Below are 14,576 nucleotides of genomic sequence, written 5' to 3'. Positions count from 1 at the left end.
AGGGCAGAGGTGGGGGCTTCCTCTGCTTTCTCTTTCCCAAGACACTGGTTTCTGTTTGGGAACAGAACCCTCCTTGGATCCACGCTGCTTCTGTGATTCTGAACAAGCCACCCATCTCCTGGAGGCTCAGTTCTCCCTTCTGTATAATGGCCTTTAAAGCCAGGTGGAGTGCTGGGGGCATGGGAGATACTACTGAGGAAAATGACGCTCTCTCTTAAGTAGAAATCGAATTTCACTTTTAGTTTACAATGCTCGGAATAATCTGGGCTACATGTGCGAAGCCAAGTAAGAGCTGAGTGGCTACTCACACACAGAATATATATTTATACACATATACATAATGCGTTTAGCATGCCAGTACTGCTTAGACGTCTTTAAAGAGAACACTAGCCCAGGTACTTCTCCAGGGAGGCGACTGTCTCCAGCAGGACTTTTTCTCCCCTCTGCTGAGGTCACCTACCTGTCTAAGCCCCCAGACCCCATCTGTTCTGGGGTTCCCCTGCAATCCAGGGCCAGGCTGAGGTGGTATGCGGGAAGACCTCCCTTTGGGAAATGTTTCTGGATAATTTCCAAGCTCCTTGCCCATGTTCTCCCCACCTCACCCACATTCAGATAACACAGGGTTCTAAGGCTCCTTCACTTCTCCACCCCCACGGGATACTCCTTGGGCCTGGACCTGTGGAGGGGCTGGGAGGTGGGATCCAGAACCAATTACAATTCTGAACACACACCCAGCCGCCTCCTCACTCCCTTCTAACCTTTCCCTCTCGTCAGAAGCCAAATTGAGTTAGTCTTGAGTTTTGATTTAATTCCCGAAATGGAGTCATAATCTGCTTAGTGTCCTTTTTCCCAAGTCCTAGATACTGAAGTGTGTGTGTCTGTCAGGGGGAGTTAAAAGAGCAGCTCTGTGACCTTTGGAGGACCCTCAGACTCATTCACCTTCCAAACACCACGGAAGAGCAGGAGACACCATGGCCCTGAGTTGCTGGGGAGTATGGTGATGGTACTGACAACTCACATTTACTAGGCACTTACCACATGCCAGGACTGAGACAGGTGCTATGCACACATTTGTCACTTAATTCTCACAACTACCTTTCAGGTAGGTACCATTCATATCCCCAATTTACAGATGAAGAAACTGAGGCTTAGCGAGGTTAAGTCGTTTATGTTCCATCTTACAGTGATTACAGACAGTCCTCGACTTATGACAGTTTGACTTACAATTTCTCAGCTTTATGATGGTGCCGAAGTGATATGCATTCATTAGATACTGTACTTCTAATACTCATACAACCATTCTGTTTTTCACTTTCAGTATAGTTTAACATGTTGAATCTCATGTTGAATACGTGAGATGAATAAATATCTCATGTTGAATACATAAGATATTCAACACTTTATTATAAAATAGGCTTTGTGCTAGATGATCTTGCCCAACTGTAGGCTGATGAAAGTGTTCTGAGCACTTTAAGGTAGGCAAGGCTGAGCTATGATATTTGGTGAGTTAGGTGTATGAAATGCATATCCACCTTACAATATTTTCAACTTACTACAGCTTTATCGGGACACAGCCTCATCATAAGTCAAGGAGAGTCTATTATTAAATGGCAGAGCCCAAATTTGAAACTACACAGTCAAGACTGCAGAGCCTGTGCCCTTAACCACTTAGTTGTGCGACTCCTGGCAAGGTATTTAACTTCTACACACCCTGTTCTCTCATTTACAAAACACAGATAAGTAGGATAATAAGATATTCCCTTCAAAGAATTATGTTGATTAATTGAGCTAAGGCATTCACCATACTCACAGTAAGCATTCAGCAGTTTAGGTGCCCTACACACTGGGACAGGGTTGAGGAAGGGAAGGGGTACAATCCCATGGGCTATTAATTATTCATTGTTACTGTTGATAATAATAGTTATCATGCATTGAGAACCAACTGAGCACAGGCCACCCTACAAGGTAAAAAATATGTCTGTTTTACAGATGAAGAAACTGAGTTTCACATAAATTAGGTAAATTACCTAAAGCCATCCAGTTAATAAGTGACAGAACAGAGCTTGTGTTCAAACACTGGGCCCCTGACTCCAAAGCTTGTGGCTCCCAGCAGCCCCAGGGTCACCAAAAACTGGCCTCTCCTGGGGGAGGTCAGAGCTGAGGCCAACAAGCCCAAGTCACACCCTTTACCACCTGGGACCTGATTTTCTCCAGGTGAGCAATGTTTTCTTAAAAGAACAGGAAGACAGTAAATAATTAACCAAGACAGTTTCTCCCTCCCTGAAGCCAAGGTAGAAGAACCTCCCCCCTACAGCCAACCCCCACTCTCCTCACTCCTCTTTCCTTTGTGCTCAAGTTTGTGGCCATTAAATAGAAGAGGAGAAAGTTTGAACCAGGCATGAAATATTTATCAGTTAATTACAATATGCAGATTCTGTTCCTAGGGGTGATTTATCTTTTTGGAAATATAGGAAAAGATCCTGGAAACTTGTATCCTAATTGCTTGGCCTATTATTGTAGCAACCAGGTAGAAACTCTATTTACTATGTAGCTACAAATTTTCCCACTACTGGAGGTATCTGCCTCTGCTTCTATCACTGGTGGTCTGGGGACCATATGCTTTTCTGATAAGAGATGAGCCTCTTAGAGGTCAATTTGTCGATTCCTCTGTCTCCTCTTGGGGTGGCCCCTTTCTAAATTCTAATAGCTATAGGAAATGAAAAGGGTGAGAGTCTCTGAAATTCTGGGATCTCAAAAGAAGCTAATTCTAAGTGAAAACCTCCCTGACTGAAGCAGTGCCACTGGTGAGGGGATGGCCCAGTTTGGGAAGCAGCTCTCAGCTGAGTATCCCTCCCCTCCCTTGCTCTGGCAGAAGTGTCAGCCCTCCCCTTACCTCTTGTATCATTTCCTAGGGTCTGCATCTCAACCTCCAGCTACACATTAGCAACTTGCGGAGTTTTAAAAATCCAGATGCCCAGGCCCTACTACAGGTCAACCAAATTGGAATCTCTGGAGGTGGGACCCAGGCATCAGTATTTTTAAAAACTTGTGGCTGGGCATGGTGCCTCACACCTGTAATCCCAGCACGTTGGGAGGCTGAGGCGGGCGGATCACCTGAGGTCAGGAGTTCGAAACCAGCCTGGTCAACATGGTGAAACCCTGTCTCTATCAAAAATACAAAAATGAGCCAGGTATGGTGGCAGGCACCTGCAATCCCAGCTACTTGGGAGGCTGCGGCAGGGATAATTGCTTGAACCCAGGAGGCAGAGGTTGCAGTGAGCCGAGATGTGCCACTGCACTCCAGTCTGGGCAACAAAGCAAGACGCCATCTCAAAAACAAAATCAAACAATCAAAAAAACTCACCGGGGGTTCCAATGTGCAGCGAAAGTTGGTACCCTCTAGAGCTAATAGAAGAGTATCACTGCCCGGTAAATGGGCCCTGCTTATCTGCAAGACCATGTTATTTTTATCCCTCCCTCTCTGGTGCTGGAGGAGGCAATTCCTTCACTTATATTGGAATCTGAAGAACATCTCTTTCTTTCTTCACAAGAAGCTTGTAACACAATAACTACCATTTATCAAGCCCCTGCTGAATGCTTGGATCTATGCAAATAAAATTTAATCTGATCTACAGAACAACTCTATAAGGTCAGTGGGTATGTCTATTTTATGGATGGCTCAGAGAGGTTAAGTAATTTGCCCAAGTTTGTACAACTAGCAAGTGTCAGATCAGGGACTTGAATCACAAACCCATGCTTTTAACCACTGTGGTACACCACCTCTCAGTTTCTCAGGGCCAGAAGGGAAGGGCTTCAGGTCCACCATCTGAAGTGCTTACTGAATGTCTTGGGGAGGGAAAGAAGAGAGAAGCGAGGAGAAGTATAGGGAAGCAGGCAGGGGTTACACATGCATAGGCCATGGAGGGCAGAATGGCGGCTGGGAAAGACTGAAGAGAGTCTGTGGGGCTAAAAGGAGGTACCCGAAAGAGGGTGTGGTAAGCTGACACGTGCATGGGAAGGGGGCAGTGGCTATGGAGACAGCTGGGGAGTGGGCGCCAGCAGTTGGAACATCCAGAACAGTGAGTAGTACCCATCATGGACTGGGTGGTTGGGGAGTGGGAGGGACCTCGTGTCAGAGGAGGGGTCTTTGTGAGCGTGCAGCAGTGAGGAATGCTCCCACATGAATACTAAGGGCAAGAAGAAGAGAAAGGGCCAGAGGGGGCTGGGTGATGTTTAGCTGCTGGGGTGATTAATGGGGGTGAACGGAGGGTGAAACTCAAACCCTTCAACAAAGATGGCGGGGAATGGTTGTCCAAGAACAACAGTGCACTGTTTCATGGAGAAAGCCAATGTCCAGGGGAGGGGTGGCTGAGGAGGACACCAGGCGCAGTTGCTCCTTCCCTTTTTTCCCAAGTTCTCTTTATTTACCATCAAACAGTAGAGTAAACTATATTAGCCAGTTCCAGGGGACCCTTTGGATGGACTTCTTACCTGCCTCCTGGCTTGGGAGAGACCAAGGAATGTTGGCGTGGCTTGGGGAAAGAGTGAGCGAGGTCTGGGCTGAAAGCTGAGATGACTCCATGGACCACCCCCTGGTGGGGCACAAAATGGTGATGTGCTGACAGAGTCACTGGCTCCCTCTGGACCAGACAGGCACTGAGAGATACATGGGGGTTGGGACTTCAGGTGTCCTGTAGAAAGTGGTAGTGTTCTTACAGCAGTTTTTAAAGCAGCCCTGGCCTCAGGGAGGGACGCAGGGCTCCTTTTCTGTGAGAGAGAGTTAGGGGAACAAGGAGAGAGGGCTTCCCATGGCCCTGGTTTCAAGGTGTTGACCTGGGTTTGAAGAATGGAGATAAAAGTTGTGAAGTAACAGGTTTAAGCCACTCTCCCCTCATTTCCTACTTCTGTCTCTTTCTCTAGGTACAGCTGTTGGGAGCTGCCTTTCCTGCCCTCAATCTCTCTGCCTGTAGTTTCAGAGGGAAGAAGAGGGAAAAAAAAGGATGAAGAGAATTGTTTCAGTGCTGGGGGAGGTGAGCTTATAGCAGGGATTTAGATGGGAATTACCTCATGGGAAAGGAGCAATTTTCTTCCTCTCCAGGCCTCTCACAGATGTGAAACAACTGGCAGATCCCACTTTCCCACCCCTAACCATCCGAGGGGATGATGTGTCTTGAAACCTGCGCCTCTCAATTGAGAGGCTGGTGGGGGAAAGAGAGGTCAGGAAAACGGGCCAGATGAGTGTTCCGGGGTCCCCAGAGAGTTGAGGGAGGCTAGCATCTCCTTAGGGTAAGGAAGGTAAAATGCCCATTCCTGATCCCAGATTGCTTAGCTACTGTGCCTGGGAGTCCTCCCACCTGGCCTTAATTCCTGTCTCCACACGCAGCTTGGCCAAGTTTCTTCCCCTACTGGAGTCTCACTCCTAATCCCCTACTCTCTCTCTCCAGGAACCTACAAAGCACTTTGAAATCTGAAATTAGCGGGAGGTGGCTGTATTGCACAAATACTCTGAGGTGCAACATGACTTGACTGGTAATGAGGCAACCATCCCACATAGGGCAGAGTTCAAGGACTGCCTTCAAGAGGGGCTGGCCTCAGTTTGCCTGTTACAGAAGCCACGGGCTAACAGAGGCTGCCCTCTGCCTCACAAAGAATGAGATAAATGGGTGCACTGGAAAGCAATGGTCACAATCAAGTCTTAATGATGAATTAATAATTCATAATTACTCCAGACTTGCAGACAAGCACAAGCCCACTGGAATTATTTCTCAGGGAGGAACACAGAAAGGGTGGGAAGGTGACTTCAGTACAGACATTACTTCCAGAGGCTGTTAAGTTCGTTCCTCTGCTTGCCAACCAGAACCTGGAAGAGATTCATTAGCTTCCTTGGCTAATTCCTCCTAACAGTTACCACTCCCTGAGCTTCTAAACTGTGCCATATTGCCCCTCTCTTCTTCCTAAGGCCAGAGGACCATTCCTGCCAAAGTGACCTCAGAGCCTGGACTCTGGATTTCTGGGGTCTCTCTGTTCTCTGCTCCCCATTCTGCTATTTACATACGAGGTCCCCTGTAGGAGGGCCTGGTGCTAGGTGTCCCGGCAAGATGTGGACATCTTTCTGGCTCTTCTCCCTCTCTTATCTAAGTCCTCACATTGTGGGAAAACACCTCCCTAACTCTATGTGGAAAGAGAAGCACAGAGTGCCCCTTCTAGCGTGGATGCCTTTGGTTCCCAGATCTGGATTTGAGGGGCTGGCTCTATCTCTTAGGAAAATATTTATCTAGCATCGATAATGGAGATGGGGCCTATTTAGGGCTAGGGAGGCACACCCAACTGCACACCCAGCTCTCTGCTGTTCCCCTTCCCAGTGCACACAATCCCAAATTCCCACTCCAGAAAAATTTTAAAACACATATCTTAAAAAAAAAAAAAAAACCTCAAAGAGCCAAGCAGACCCTCAGCTTCAAGGTATCTCCTCTCTCTCTCTCTCTCTCTCTCTCTCTCTCTCTCTCTCTCTCTGAATCTACAAAGAAGGAGTGAGTTTTGTTTCTCCAAGTACTCAGAGCCTTAGACCACAAAGGAGCCTTATATCCTGGTCTTTAGGAGATCTTTGACCACCATCTCTGCTGTGGCACGACCTTTTTCAAAATGCTAGAAAGAAGAGAGACTGGCTCTTGGACCAAGGGGATTTGGGATTAGAAAGGACTTCCAGTTCTACAGATTTCCTTCCCATTAGCCTCTTCATGTGCATCAAATGTAAATGGCAGGCTAAACCTACAGAATGAAGAGAGTTGAAAGACTGGGGCCTAAAAACACCCTTGTCCAAATCTGTGGGTGCAGGAGCACATTGAAAAGCAGTTCCCCAGCCTGGCGGTGTGGCACATGCCTGCAGTCTCACATACTTAGGAGGTTAAGGTGGGAGGACTACTTGAGCCCAGGAGTTTGAGGCTTCAGTGAACCATGATGGTGCCACGACACTCCGGCCTGGGCAACAGAACTGGACCCCATTTCCAAAAAAAAAAAAAAAAAAAAGTGGTTACCCAGGTAAGGTGGATGATCAACCAAGTATACCCAGTGAGAAGCACACAAACCTCACCTTTTACCCAAACTCTCTCCCTTTCCTGGCCCATTTCCGGTTTCTAGAGGAGGATCAGTTACGGGGTGTGACCCAAGTTACCCAGATAATTAACTGTGAAAGGACGAGTTTTGTTTTTTTCCCACTCCTTTGGCCTCTAAATATGAGAGATCTTTACATCTCTTCCCTAGCTCCCTCCTAGTCTCTACCCTCTCCCCAGCACGCACTCAAATCCCAGGAACAAAAATTCCTAAATATAGGAAGACAAACCTTCCTGACCTACCATTTTGGCCCACCTGCAACCCCTGTCCCCCGCCCCCCCCCCCAATTTTTTTTCTGTCCTGAGCGTCTGCTCTTCGCTTCAAAAAAAAAAAAAAAAGAAGAAGAAGGAATTTTCAATAGTCCCACTTGTCAAGCGAAGACCATCTTTTAACCTTCAACAGCAGCGAAAGCCGTGTGAACTCTCGGTGAACCAAGATTGAAGTCATAAATCACGCGTACAAAGGCGGCTGCGGAGGCTGGCGCGGGCTGCTGCACCTTTAACGCTTTCTGGGGCTGACAGGCGGCGGCCCAGCTAAAGTTCACAGCGCCCGGGGAGGGCCCGCCTCCGCCTCCCCTCCCGCCCCCGCCTCCCCTCCCCCAGCCCGGCCCCGGCCCCCGGTCCCGGACCGGCCCGCCGCGCGGCCGCCTGAGCTGCGAGCTGAGGAGGCCCCTTGGCTGTTCCCGCAAAGGGCGGGGGGCGCATTTTCTCTCCTGCCAGCCCGCTCCATCCTGGTCGTTTATTCCCGGCCTCCCCTCACCCCCAACCCCCACAGCCTGCTGTATGTAAATAGGCAAATAGATCTACACGGACACAATAATTTAGCTTGTTTGGTCTTTGGCATTTTCTACAAGACCCCAAGAGATGGACTTTCCTCTCCCCTTCCTCCTTTTAGAACTGGCATCCTTCATCTCTGTCTATGCAGGCCCAATTATACAGATCCTCGGGGCTCCAATAGGGTCTGAGTCATTGGAACCAGGAACACCTGGCTGAAACATTCCACATAATTAGATTTTCTTTTTCTTTACCTTTTCTTTCTTCTTCTTCTTTTTTTTTTTTTTTTAATAAGAGGTCTAGAATTAGCCTTTTCGACTGGGGCGGAGTAGCTGGGGTGGGGGAAAGGAACACCTTCATGCAACTTCCAGCTTTCAGTCCCTTGGAGAGATCTCCAAGTTCCCCCGAGCCGCCGGGACTTCCTTTCCTCGATCTCTAGGCCGCCTCCTCCTCCTTCTCCGATCTTGTGTGTTTTTTTTTTTTTTCTCCCTCCCCTCACTGTCTTCTCTGCGGTTTAATTAAAGTTCAGCGACTCCACTTGCCTCTCCTCTCATTTCTTTCGGAAAGCGGAAACCAGACGACCCAGCGGCCACGGGCCGAGCCGCCCCAACTCAACCCCAGCAGGACGCTGGAGGGGCCTCCCTCGCCTGCCTCCCTTCGCCAGCGCTGGCCTCCCGCACCCGGGTCTGCAGTCCCTCCGCCATCTCGCAGGTGTGCAGCCGCTAGGCCTGGGGGGCCCGAATGACTGGGGCTGGATAGGAATGCCTTCATGTTTCCCAAGACCCTCGGGCTTGCTTCACAAAGTTTGGAGGGTGGGTACACCCCGATCCAGGCAAGTTGCTCCCCCAAACCCATGACTGACTAATCTGATATGACAAAAGCCCATGATGGATTTGGTATATGTTAATTCACAATGCCCTTTCCTCCAGAATTTAACTATAAGTTAATACACACCGGAAACCACGCGCAAACACGCTCCTTAATGGGCTTAGGTATTAGCGAGTCCTAACGATGCATACAAATGTGCTCTGCGCTCTGTAGGCCCCTCAAGATTTATGGGCCTTGAGCTCTCTGAAGCTGTAAACAAGGAGAAAAAAAAAAAGAGAAAGCGAAAGCGACTGGGGGGAAGAGACAGAGGCCTGACTCGCCCCTCCAGGTTGTGGGAGAGAAGGGATTCTTTACGTATTTTCCTTTCCTTGCAAGCTCGGTGCGTGTGGGTTTTGGCGTTGGTCTGGGGGTGGTGTTCTGCCTGAATACTGGCGAGCGTGGGCAGTGTGTTGTTTGCGTGCTGGGGTAGGATGCCTGCCTCTTTGGATTGCTGTGCAGGGGCCTGAACACAGCAGGCATTTGTGAGCATATATGTGTGAGTGTGTGTACTGCGTTTGTGTGTGTGTGTGTGTGTGTGTGTGTGTGAGAGAGAGAGAGAGAGACAGAGAGAGAGAGAGGGAGGCAGGCTTCCCCCTGGGCCAGGCTGCTGTCCCCTGAACGTGGTGAACAAATCTCTAACAACAATCATAATAACAATAAATAATGAATAATAATAATAAAACAGTAGTTAACAGTCCCTCCATAACAGGATAACAATAAAATGCAAGAGGAAATATTTTGAGGTGGAGACAGGAAGGAGTCAGGATCACAGCATCTGAGGTGGAGATAGGAAAAGAAGGGAGGAAGAAAGCTTCTCAATATGCTCTTGGGGGGCTGGGGTTGGGAACCCCTTTCCCAGACAAGGGACAGAAGAGGGGAAGGAGAGCCAGGAGACCACTCTTTATTGCTTTTTTTCTCAGGCTTCTGCTTTGTGCGATCAGGGAAGGGATCCCACATATGGGGATGGTTAATGGCTTTTGGGACTCTCTAGGAGCCCCTGTTTTAAGGAGGAGGCCAAATGTGCAGGGTCAGGCCAAGGGGCAGAGATGAATGAGGCGATGACCACAGCCTTGATCCGGCAGGAGCGCAGAGATGCCCGGGAGGACGGGGCCCCGGACGGAAGCAGAAAAACACTTATGGCCGCCGGGGAGTGGGGAGAGCCAGGCTAGGGCTCCGGCAGGCCCAGGTCCCTTTCTAGGCTCTTTATTTAAAAATGTAAAAGGAGGAGTTGAGGCGCCTTGAATTTTCCTTCGCGAGCTTGGAGACTAGCCGATTTTTCATGAAGGAAGCAAAGACTTCGGTCCCGGATCCTGCAACATCCACCTCATTCTCTCCAGGTACAGTTTTCCGGTCATTTAATTAGTTTGTTTACTTGGGGGAGATGGCAGTCACAGGCGTCGGGATAGTAAGTTTGCTAGAGAGGGAGCCGCCCCACAGTTTCGGGTCTAACGAAATCCCTCCTTTCAAAACAATTGCACCCCCAATAAAAATAAAATTAAAGAGGAATATAGAAACACAAATTAGCCAACTTTTTTAAAAGAGAAAAAAGAAAAGAAAATCATCGTAACAAGTGAGCGTGAGAACTTCTAAAAGATTTGTCACAAACCCTTTCAGAGATCTGGATTCTTTTTCAGTAGCCGGTGACCCATTTGGTCTGAAAAGAGAAATACACTATCCACTGAGTCACTTATTTAAAGCCAACCCTGGTGCTGAAAGCCCTGGGTGCCTTCGCATTTGAGAACAACAACGGGTGGAGGACGCTGCGATATCTAATCGGACAAAACAGCAATAAAATAAGACGGGCGGAAGCGCTGAGCGCAGGGCTAGGGCCCAGGTTTTGTGTTCCAGGCCGCCGGCAAGGCACCGGCCCCGGGCGATGGGGCGCCGGGCGGTCAGGCACGGGCTGGCGACTCCGCTTGGCCTCCGCAGCCCGACCTGCAGCCCCTTTCCCCCAGCCTCTGCGCCTGGTGGGCTCTCTCCGCTCCGACGCCAGCTCGGGGCTTCCCTGTTGAGAGTGTTTTAGGCCGGAGAAGGGCCAAACGACTCAAGCCAGACTCTGCTTTTTCATTTTCTCCCTTAGGCCTCTCCACTTGCCCGAGCTCTCAGCCACCAGGAGACTGACGGAAGGGGCTTCTGGGCTGCGTTGGGAGCGGGCACTGTCCCCCACCCACTCCTGTTCTGTTTCCCAAAGTCCAGCGACCTCCGACTCTCCTTGGGGGGAAAAATACCAGTACCCAGATACCTCTGCACCCTGTTATATGACTCGGCTTGCTTCAGGAATATCTTACAAAGAAGAAGAAGAAGAAAGAACGGCTTGGAGTCATGTTTACATCTAGTTCTACTGATCCGTTCACATCTGGAGAGTTTATTTATAACTCCCTCTATAACTCTCTGTTTGGAGGCACTGGTGGCTCTATTGACAGACTGATGTCTAGGAAATATTGCTCTATGTCTAACCGTACCTAAATGTGCTGTGGTTGTATTTACAGATTTATGTTTGAGGGAAATATAATTATTTCCATTGTATTTGTGCATATACAGTAGTTACAAGAGCAGATTTATATATGGGAAAATATACGACTCTCTTACAGCCATCCGGCTTTATGTACATTTGATATCCTGACAGATTTATATCTCTGAACAGCTATATAGATAAAAATGTATATTGTTAGAATTATGTATCAGGAGATATATACTTATTGATTGTGAAATAGAGTAGTTAGAGCATTCACTTAGAGCCATATATGGCTATGGAGACGTTTCTATATTATTATCGCTATATATAGGCATATTTGTTTATAACTACATAGTTATAAAAATAGACATAAATAATTATAGTCCTATATGTGCATGCTGCAATCTCTCTCTAGAGTTATAGACACTTTCAAATATAACTCTATAGAGAGATCTGTATGTATATAAGGTGTAATTATCTTGTGATGTGTGTGCGTTAGGACTTAGGCCCGTCTATCTCAGAACAGACATATTTATATGTAGGAGCTGGGAAAGACTTGTTCACAGATATCTGCAGAGGGCCAACTGGAAACGCTGTATCTGCCCTCTAGGAAACCAGCTAGCAGAGTTGTGTACTTATGGAGGGATGGAGTTACAAAAGGGTAAATAGAGCTCAGGGAGCCTCAAGGAGGGAGGTGAATGGAGGGTGGGTGGGCTCCGTTTGAACAGATAGCGGGAGGAAAGGGGTAAACACCAGTACCCACCAGAAGGTGAGAACCGGTTTTGTGAGGGGCTGGCGCAGAAGGTGGACAAGGAGCTTGTAAAACGGGAAGCAGCAAACAGTCCTGCCATCTCACCCTGAGACACTCCACCGAGGAGGCAGCCTTCAGTTTGGCTTTTAGTGCACTGAAAGATAGGGACTGTCGTGTCCCTCCTGCAGTCCTAGCGCGTTTCTGTTGAACCCTAATTTTTAGATCTCAAAGAGTGGGCTTCAGAGATAAAGAGGTTTAGGCAGGGACAGGGCGGGGAGCGTGGGGTGTACTTTCACTTTCTGATAAGTGAGGTAATCCAGGAAAGTGAGTTAATTTGGCCAAAATAAAGCTTGTTTTTATCTGGGCCTCCTGTGCCCTGGCGGGGATGTAGGATGGGACCAGAACCTGGTGGACTGAGGTGTGAATTTGCAAATATTGGACCTGCTCTGATGGGGGCTTGGGGAGATTGTGCTCACCACCCGCCCTCCTTCTCTGAAGCCTGAGTGGCCTAATTCCCTCTGGGCACAGAGGGACTCCTTCAGCTCCCTAACAGTGCTGCCCTGGGTCTTTTCAGGGAGAATTTGACTTAAGGAGCAGGGAACATGGACTTACCCCACTAGATTTCACTTCTCCCACTCACAGCTACACCACTCTTACGTCAGTCTCCTTCCAGGCGCCACTGGGCCAGGGCTCCACAATTCTTCCCCTGCTACTAACCAACCCAGTGGGGAAATACCTCCCACCACTGCCAGTTTTTTTTTTTTTTTTTTAAACCAGGAAGTTACGGATAACTTCATTGAATGTGTGAAGGAGTTGTCCTGAACGCAGTCTTAGTGGCCAACCTGGCCTCCAGGATCTCTAGGATGCTAGGAAGGGAGTGTAGACCCTTGGACCAGGCTAACCACCGTGTGCCACCCTCCACACACCCCTGCCCACAGGACTAGGAATTTCTGCAGTGCAGGGACTCTGTCTGCTGCCTGGCACAGAATGGTTGCCCAAACATACTTGTTGAGGTAAACGGAACGGTAGTCAATACAAAAACTCACCCTCACTCTGCACACCACCATAGCCACTGCTGGCTAGCAGGCACCCTAGCCAGGCTGGGAGATAACATGGCGGCTTGTAGCAGCTTGGGTTTTGACCAGGTCAGTGGTTAGTAGGGTGGGAGAGCATCCTGAGCCTAGGATGGGGCAGGGACTGGAGCAAGGCACCTGAAGTCCGGAAATTTGGTGGTAAGCCAAGGCAGACCCACCTCCCCAGTGCACTTGTGCTTTCTTTTTTTTTGTATTTCTTAGTAGAGACGGGGTTTCACCGTGTTAGCCAGGATGGTCTCGATCTCCTGACCTCGTGATCCGCCCATCTCGGCCTCCCAAAGTGCTGGGATTACAGGCTTGAGCCACCGCGCCCGGCCAACACTTGTGCTTTCTATCTCCAGTCTCCTGGCTCCCTGGACCCCCAAATTATGAAAACTAAACCAGAGCTGAGACCTGGGCTAGGAAGGAATTGCCTGTCAACCCGAGGGGTGCAAAGAGGAACCACCACTGGCTCCACTGAGAAATCCACAAATAAAACAAAAATAAATCAGTGTGAGACCGACAATCTGGCTGAAGGAAAGCTTTCTCTCTATGCCTCAGCCCTGCTCCAGGGCTGCCAAACAGATCAGGCTTAAATTTTTAATTTAATAGTTAAAAAATTTTAACAATTTAACTATAGAAAGAATTTTCTGTAGTTAAATTGAATTTTCTGATCCAGTAATGCCCCAATCAGATTGTTTCATTTTTATTATTATTATTATCATCAGTGTCCCCTTTTTGGTCCCCTATAAAATGGTTCCTTTCGGGAGTCTGGAGCCAGGCCAGGCACCGTCGGTGCATGGGATGAGATAGGCAGGTTTGGAGCTCCTCTGTCTAGTGAGGATCCCGGTCTGCGGAGAAGGGTTGGCCTCCCCGTCTCCCGTCAAGGCTTAAAGCAAGAAGGACCCTCCCAAATTTGGTTCCTTTTCCCGTAAGAATCCTTAGAGGCAATCCACCCTGTGACTAGATGACTAGGTGAAGGACTGAGGTCCAGAAAGGAGCTCATTTCCTAGTCTGCAGCCTTTGGCATTTTCCCTCTCAGACAACTAGCCCTCTCCTTCCTCCCCATGAATACCTGTGGCTTACTGGGATGGTTGTTGCTTTCCCTAAAGAAATGCAGGGAGGGAGAACTGAGGGTCCAATATTTACATATATTTGCCTAAGAAGGGCTCAGGGCAGGTGCCTGGGCTCTGGCTAGAAGTAGGGAGGTGGGGGTGGGGGGGTTGCTGACAGTTGCTGTAAACAGCAGATTACAATAGTGGGCAGTGTCTATTGGTTTGTCCTCAGCCAAAAGTCAGGAAACCAATAGACACTGGCCACTATTATTAAGCCCAAAGAGTCCTGGGTCCCTTTTACCTGGGCTGGAATGACTCTTAGCTGTTTCTGGGTCCTAGACCCCTTTGAGAAGCTGACAAAAGCAATTGCCTCGCTTCCTAGCAAAATTCTGGAAATGCCCTTGACAGTTGCAGGAGTCCTAGAAGCCTATGATCTCTAGACTGAGTATCCCTGATTTGTATATTTCCCCTTCATTTCTGTGACCCACCCCC

General features: G+C 48.6%; 1 long non-coding RNA gene across 1 annotated transcript; it reads left to right on the top strand.

The window, feature by feature from the left end:
• The first annotated feature begins 7,756 nt into the window (after window positions 1-7,756).
• On the top strand, window positions 7,757-12,315 carry LOC101002857. The gene is made up of 2 exons (XR_634709.3): window positions 7,757-10,087; window positions 10,831-12,315. It is a non-coding gene; the product is annotated as an uncharacterized LOC101002857 (long non-coding RNA).
• Window positions 12,316-14,576: the final 2,261 nt, after the last annotated feature.

Source organism: Papio anubis, chromosome 9, assembly GCF_008728515.1.
Source record: "Papio anubis isolate 15944 chromosome 9, Panubis1.0, whole genome shotgun sequence".
In the NCBI taxonomy this organism is placed as follows: domain Eukaryota; kingdom Metazoa; phylum Chordata; class Mammalia; order Primates; family Cercopithecidae; genus Papio; species Papio anubis.
The sequence above is the reverse complement of the archived record's forward strand: the minus strand, read 5'-3'. Positions and strand labels throughout refer to the sequence as shown.